The following is a 7,698-nucleotide window of genomic DNA, read 5'->3' on the forward strand; positions in this document are numbered from 1 at the left end:
TTACTGTATTATGACGTCATATCATAGTAACTGTATCTTCACGTCGCTATAGTAAGACGGAAGATGATATAGCAAGGGGCGTAATAAGACTATTGTTCATATTATAGCGTCATACACCTATTTATGGTTTAATGCCGGTTCGAAAAGTTTTATAATCATGTCTTCCTTGCTTTTGCTTTTGATATTGCAGGGACCAGGCATCTTTTGAAAAGGGAATATTCTAAACGTTCCGTTCCCGCATATATATAAATGATCATCGAGCGGAATTTTTCTTGTCTGGTGTGCGTATCTGTTGTTTATGAACATGTACCCGTTCTGCACGATAATTTCCCGTTTGGGCGATATAATTTTCTTTGCAAGTTGGACAAATTAAACAATATATAAGATTTGTATATGCAGTTTAGGTTATTATTCGGCTTGATGGTTTTTCCGTTTTTCAGTGTGATGGTAGTCCTAATTTCAATATAACTGCATTTATCGTTTCATATATGATAAACGCCCTTTAAAACAAACATCAATTGTGGTGCAACTTTAAAAATTAAATTTCCGGAGTAGTAAGCTTTAAAGAATTATGATAAGCGTCTATATGACCATGATCGGTACTATTACAAGCACCCCCACGATCTTCATTTTCGGCCTTTGTAGCCAGACAGCCATACTATTAAGGCAGCATCTTTTTTTTCCATCATCAATCCAGCGAAATCGTCCTTACTTTCGTCCATCAAACGTTTTTTGGATATGGGGAAGTCACGGAAACGTCCGGGAAAGGCGTGGCCCCAGACGAGCCCCAGAGAGATTTTCGTCGGATGAGTCTTGTTTGTTTGTTTGTTTGATTAATTAACGTCCTATTAACAGCTATGGTCATGTAAGGACGGCCTCCCATGTATGCGGTGTTTTGCGTGTATGTTGTGCGAGGTGCGTGTTTTGGGAGGCTGCGGTATATTCATGTTGTGTCTTCTTGTATAGTGGAACTGTTGCCCTTTTTATAGTGCTATATCACTGAAGCATATCGCCGAAGACACCAAGCAAAACACCCCACCCGGTCACATTATACTGACAACGGGCGAACCAGTCGTCCCACTCCCTGTATGCTGAACGCTAAGCAGGAGCAGAAACTACCACTTTTATAGACTTTGGTGTGTCTCGGCCAGGGGACAGAACCCAGAGCCTTCCTCACAGGGGCGAACGCTCAACTCAAGGCCAAAAGTGAGGCGGTGCCAAGGGAGGCATTAGGAAAGATAAAGTCAGTTAGGAAGAAGAGAGAAGATAAGAGCCTAAATTTAGTCGCCTTTTACGATCATGCAATAGGGGCAACAGGTACAATTCTAACGCCCTACCTGCAGGGCCATCGGATGAGTCAGATAATTCCGACGTCGAAGCACAGACAGAACCACGTGGGGCTAGTAGGCCTACGAGAAACAAAGTGCCGATCGCTGGACCATCAACGGAGGAACATAATGAACCACAGGCCGGGCAGTCGGGTAATACTACGGGATCGAGTAATAGCGAGTGTAATGAATTGCCAGTAGAGTGGATAACGGGCCCGGACTGCCTTTCAGGCCCGGTGCCGGTTGTTAGCGTTTTTGATGGGATAGGAGAACACGTTCCCTTAAAATTGAAAGAAACAAATATGGGCGGGGGCACTCATAGGTTTAGGAATATTATTGAAGTCCGCTAGAGATCTCATGCGAGAAATGGATCAGGCTGGGGGTGATATCGTATTCAAAGGGGCAGATTGGTTGTACAAATACACCTGGAGGCAAGGCCAATCTATAACATCAAGGTCTGACCAGTGCCTTCATGATATTTATGAGTATTTTGCTAGAAAAATAACCAGGTAAGGCTCAGGAATTACTAAAATACATGAGGAACATAAGGCTGGCAGCTAACAGATCGGGTTCCTCATGGGTCAAGATGATGAACAATATAGAATAAAGAAAGTCAAATATCCAAGTTAATCATGGGGAGTGATCGATAGTAAGTTGTGGCTCCTATATGTGACCTTACAAAAGCCAGTGCGATAGTTTTCGCACCAATACAGAATGTTGGCAATTTAATAGGGGACACTGCGCCTTAGAGGCTAGGTGTAGATTTAGACATGCCTGTTCAGTATGTGGAGGTCAACACCCCCAAACACAGTGTAGACATCCTCAAAGTCCTCAAAGGGGAACTAATTCCAACCAAGGGCGTGGTTTATTGTATTCATTAGGAAAATCTCCCATAAATCTTAATCAGTTAGCTAAGCTATTGCAGAATTACCCTCATCATAACGTTGCTAGGGAATTGTTAGATGGTTTTAGGTGGGGTTTTCCCCTACAATATTGTGGTCCGCGCAGTCCATCTTTTGCAAAAAATTTAAAATGTATAAAAACGAATTTAAATATTGCCAGGGCCAAAATACAAAAGGAATTGTTAGCTGGTAGGATAAGTGGTCCTTTCAATACACCGCCACTGCCAACGTTGCGTATTTCTCCACAAGGCTTGGCTTGTCCTAGAATGGGCGTAAAAAGGACCCAAGGGGCAGTCGCTACATTACTTGGATGATTTCTTATTCGGCGGGGAAAAATACACCTCACTGTTCCGAGGCTATGGGAGAATTTAAAAAGCTTTGCAATTTGCTCAACATTCCCCTGGCAGACAATAAAACAGTGGGCCCATGTACTGTGCTAACATTTTTGGGAATAGAATTTGACACAGTCAATATGGTACTTAGACTACCGTCGGATAAATTATCAGAATTAAAAAATAATATCCACGGAATCTTATCAGCCAGCAAAATTACACTAGAACACTTCAATCTCTGATTGGCTCTTTGCATGTCGCGTTATAAGGCCAGGGCGTGCTTTCTGTAGAAGACTTATCAATGCCACTAAGGGAATTACTCGTCCCCATTACAAGATTAGAGTAACATGTAACATGAAGGCAGACTTACGAGCATGGCTTGATTTCCTTGATAGTTATAATGGGGTGACAGTAATGCTTGACCAGCTTTGGACAACAAATGGCGCTTTAGTTTGTTTGTTTGATTTTTTAACGTCCTATTAACAGCTATGGTCATGTAAGGACGGCCTCCTATGTATGCGGTGTGTTGCGTGTATGTTGTGCGAGGTGCGTGTTTTGGGAGACTGCGGTATATTCGTGTTGTGTCTTCTTGTATAGTGGAACTATTGCCCTTTTTATAAATGGCGCTTTAGAGTTTTCTACAGGCAGTGCGGGTGGGAATGATAAGGGGTTTGGTATTGACTTTGACCGGAAGTGGGCCTTCGGTCAGTGGCCTAAAAAACGGGTCAATACCCCTATTCTCAGGAACATAACCTTTTTAGAATTGCTACCAGTGTGTGTAGCACTGACTATTTGGGGTAATGAACTTGCAAACAAACAAGAGGCCCATGGGCCTTAACGGTCATCTGAGTACCTTGGCAATAATCATATAGGAAATTAATTAGATATAGTGTCATGGTTGCCATCTTCGATTGGGGATCAACCCGAGATGTAACAACACTTTGTTGGGACCATGTCAGGCTCCTTTCATGCAAGTTTCAGCCAAATCGAACCGGTAGAACTTGAGAAGAAGTTCAAAATGTGTTTTCAAGATGGCAGCTGTGGCGGCCATCTTGGATTTCGGATCAACCCGAAAAATAAGAACACTTTGTCGGGACCATGTCAGGATCATTTCATGCAAGTTTCAGCCAAATCGCACTGGTAGAACTTGAGAAGAGGTTCAAAATGTGTTTTCAAGATGGCGGCTGTGGCAGCCGTCTTTGATTTCAGATCGACCCGAAAAATGAGAACACATTGTTGGGACCATGTCAGGATCATTTCATGCAAGTTTCAGCCAAATCGCACTGGAAGAACTTGAGTAGAAGTTCAAAATGTGTTTTCAAGATGGCGGCTGTGGCGGCCATCTTGGATTTTGATCGACCTGAAAAATAAGAATACTTTGTCGGGACCATGTCAGGATATTTCATGCAAGTTTCAGCCAAATCGCACCAGATGAACTTGAGAAGAAGTTCAAAATGTGTTTTCAAGATGGCGGCTGTGGCGGCCATCTTGGATTTTTGATCGACCCGAAAAATAAGAATACTTTGTCGGGACCATGTCGGGATCAGTTCATGCAAGTTTCAGCCAAATCGCACTGGTAGAACTTGAGAAGAAGTTCAAAATGTGTTTTCAAGATGGCGGCTGTGGCAGCCATCTTGGATTTCAGATCGACCTGAAAAATGAGAACACTTTGTTGGGACCATGTCAGGATCATTTCATGCTTTGTTTGTTTGTTTGATTTATTAACGTCCTATTAACAGCTATGGTCATGTAAGGACGGCCTCCCATGTATGCGGTGTGTTGCGTGTATGTTGTGCGAGGTGAGTGTACTGGGAGAACGTGGTATGTTCGTGTTGTGTCTTCTTGTATAGTGGAACTGTTGCCCTTTTTATAGTGCTATATCACTGAAGCATGCCGCCGAAGACACCAAGCACCACACCCCACCCGGTCACATTATACTGACAACGGGCGAACCAGTCGTCCCACTCCCTGTATGCTGAACGCTAAGCAGGAGCAGAAACTACCACTTTTATAGACTTTGGTGTGTCTCGGCCAGGGGACAGAACCCAGAGCCTTCCTCACAGGGGCGAACGCTCAACTCAAGGCCAAAAGTGAGGCGGTGCCAAGGGAGGCATTCATTTCATGCAAGTTTCAGCCAAATCGCACTGGAAGAACTTGAGTAGAAGTTCAAAATGTGTTTTCAAGATGGCGGCCATCTTGGATTTTGATCGACCTGAAAAATAAGAATACTTTGTCGGGACCATGTCAGGATCATTTCATGCAAGTTTCAGCCAAATCGCACCGGTTGAACTTGAGAAGAAGTTCAAAATGTGTTTTCAAGATGGCGGTCATCTTGGATTTTTGATCGACCCGAAAAATAAGAACACTTTGTCGGGACCATGTCAGGATCATTTCATGCAAGTTTCAGCCAAATCGCACTGGTAGAACTTGAGAAGAAGTTCAAAATGTGTTTTCAAGATGGCGGCCATCTTAGATTTCGGATCGACCCGAAAAATAACAACACTTTGTCAGGACCATGCCAGGATCATTTCATGCAAGTCTCAGCCAAATCGAACCGGTAGAACTTGAGAAGAAATTCAAAATGTGAAAAGTTTACGGACGGCGGACTGCGCACGACGACGGACGAAGCATGATGACTATAGGGATGACCTAATAAGTAGTGTTTCATGTAGATAATGAAGTTGTGGTCACAATTCTGAATAAGAGGTCAGTTATGATTTTAGTCCATACGATTGTCGTAAGCTATTTGAAGTCAAATATCCTGTTGAAAGCTGAACATATACTGGGATGTGTAAATTGCTGACTCCATCTCTCGCTTACAGTGAGAAAAATTCAGGCTCCTGGCCCAAGAGGCGGATCCCGAGCCTGTACAAATACCACCCCATGTCTGGCAGATTTAAACAGTGAAGTTGGTAGGCTGTTAGAGAACTCTATGACTCAAGGAACTTGGTCTATTTACTTAAACGCATTTAAGCAATGTGAGAATTACCTAAATCTTTATAAGCTCCCTGAGATGTGGCCGGTACCTGTAGAACAGTTATGTATTTTTATCGCTTATTTGTCCTTGAATCAGCGATCAGCATCCACTATCAAAACATATGTAAGTGCAATTAGTTATGTACATAAAACTAAAGGTCTGGAGGATCCTACCAATTTTTTCATTATAGGCAAGTTACTAAAGGGTGCCAGGAGAGGTGGGAGTAGATTTGACACACGTGCTCCAATAACGTCCCCCATTTTAAAACAAACCCTTGGATCAGTGTGCTCCTCTAATTTTGCAGCTGTTATGTTTAAGACGGTGTTCCTTTTAGCCTTTCTCGGTTTTCTCCGAGTAGGCGAGTACACATCAACATGAATATACCGCAGCCTCCCAAAACACGCACCTCGCACAAAATACATGCAACAGGCCGCATACATGGGAAGCCGTCCTTACATGACCATAGCTGTTAATAGGACGTTAATTAATCAAACAAACAAACAAGCAAAACACAGCATTAAGTAACAAGAGGCCCAGAGGTCCTGTATCGCTCACCTGGTTTGTGATGCCAAGTAATGTTCTGGGTGCAATTGTTTCTTTTCTGAAGGAATTTGAATTTTACCTCTAATTCCCCTATTGGGCCCCACCCCTCCTGCCCCCTTGGGGTCAGAGCCGAAATTTATACAAGTTCCCCTTCCCCAAGGATGTTTGTGGCCAAATTTGGTTACAATCCATGCAGAACTCAAGGACAAGTAACGATTTATAGGATTTACCTTTATTTCCCCTATTGGGGCCCCGCCCCTCCAGCCCCCGGGGGGGGTCAGAACCAAAATTTATACCCCGGGAGTCAGAACCAAAATTTCTGTTCCCCTTTCCTCCAAGGATGTTTGTGGCCAAATTTGGTTACAATCCATGCAGAACTCTAGGACTAGTAGCGATTTATAAGTTTACCTTTATTTCCCCTATTGGGCCTCGCCCCTCATGTCCCCGGGGGGTCAGGGCCAAAATTTATACAAGTTCTATTCCCCTTCCCCCAAGGATGCTTCTGGCCAAATTTGGTTACAATCCATGCAGAACTCTATGACTAGTAGCGATTTAATCCCACCATGACATAAGCTCACCGGCCCTTTGGTTCAGGTCGTTATCTATCACATAGTTTTCGTATAGGGGCAGCCACAGAAGCTGCCAAGCATAGTATCCTCGGGGATATCCCCGAGGATACTATCATGAAATGGGGGAGGTGGAGATCTGGGGCTTATTGGTCCTACATTCGTCTTTCATTATTACAATAGATTGAGTGTTAATTTTTTGCAAAGAAATTCAGGTCGTCGTGTGCCTGTATGGATAGTCTTCCATTGTGAGATGGGCCGGAGTGCGGGCTGGCAACAGACCTGGGGGACCATCCCTTGGGATACAACCTTTGGGAGTCACTATATGGTGGCTTGGAGCATCCGGTATGAAATGGAATCAGCTAGAGCAGTTATTACGGCAGTCGGCACCTCCCCAATATCTGATTCTTTATTTGGGTTCAAATAATATGGTTTCTGTTCCCTGTAAACCACTCCCAACAGAAATTAAATGCTATATTTTGAAGCTAAGAGCTTTGATTCCAGCGACTACTATAGTGTGGTCAGATATCCTGCCTCGATGTTACTGGCATGAGGCCAATATCCCCGTTCAGTAGAATATAAGAAAAACAAGAGGCCCAGAGGGCCTGTATCGCTCACCTGGTTTTTTGTTAGTAATTATCACAATTTTTTTTTTTGATTTATTTATTAACGTCCTATTAACAGCTATGGTCATGTAAGGACGGCCTCCCATGTATGCGGTGTGTTGCGTGTATGTTGTGCGAGGTGCGAGGTGAGTGTACTGGGAGACTGCGGTATGTTCGTGTTGTGTCTTCTTGTATAGTGGAACTGTTGCCCTTTTTATAGTGCTATATCACTGTTTTAAAGCATGCCCGCCGAAGACCACCAAGCAAACATCGCAGGCAGACCCCACCCGGGTCACATTATACTGACAACGGGCGAACCAGTCGTCCCACTCCCTGTGTGCTGAACGCTAAGCAGGAGCAGAAACTACCACTTTTATAGACTTTGGTGTGTCTCGGCCAGGGGACAGAACCCAGAGCCTTCCTCACAGGGGCGAACGCTCAACTC

General features: G+C 43.9%; 1 pseudogene; it reads left to right on the top strand.

The window, feature by feature from the left end:
* The first annotated feature begins 857 nt into the window (after window positions 1–857).
* Window positions 858–7,075, top strand: LOC138306516 (uncharacterized; annotated as a pseudogene).
* The last annotated feature ends 623 nt before the right edge of the window (window positions 7,076–7,698 follow it).

Source organism: Argopecten irradians, chromosome 13, assembly GCF_041381155.1.
Source record: "Argopecten irradians isolate NY chromosome 13, Ai_NY, whole genome shotgun sequence".
NCBI classification, from domain to species: domain Eukaryota; kingdom Metazoa; phylum Mollusca; class Bivalvia; order Pectinida; family Pectinidae; genus Argopecten; species Argopecten irradians.